Below are 424 nucleotides of genomic sequence, written 5' to 3' on the forward strand. Positions count from 1 at the left end.
TTTAGCTTTAATCTTCTTGGATATATGCGCTTTCATCGAGTCCCCCACAAGAGCTTTTCCCGGAGAATCCAGTACAGGTGGAAATACACGGTCAATCCAGCCCGATAGCAGCTCAGAATCCACCCAAGCTTTGGGCTGATTAGCCACCCACCCAGAGTTCACAGTGGATATAGCGTGATTTCCTTTCTTCTCCTTCCAAATCACGAGAGGTGGAAGCTTCCGACCACTTGCAGTCACAGCTAACACTACCGTGATCCGCATGGATGCAAACCCTGTCGAACGGAGTACAACATGACGTGCTCCGATGATGTCGACGGTTGTATCTCGTGGATCCTTAAAATAAACAGCGGGTTCGTCCATTAAAACAGTTCTCTCAAGCTCGAAACGCGGGAGATTACTTATGAGATACTTCATGTAGCTGACG

Source organism: Plasmopara halstedii (assembly GCF_900000015.1).
Source record: "Plasmopara halstedii genome assembly, contig: Scaffold_42, whole genome shotgun sequence".
Lineage (NCBI taxonomy): Eukaryota > Oomycota > Peronosporomycetes > Peronosporales > Peronosporaceae > Plasmopara > Plasmopara halstedii.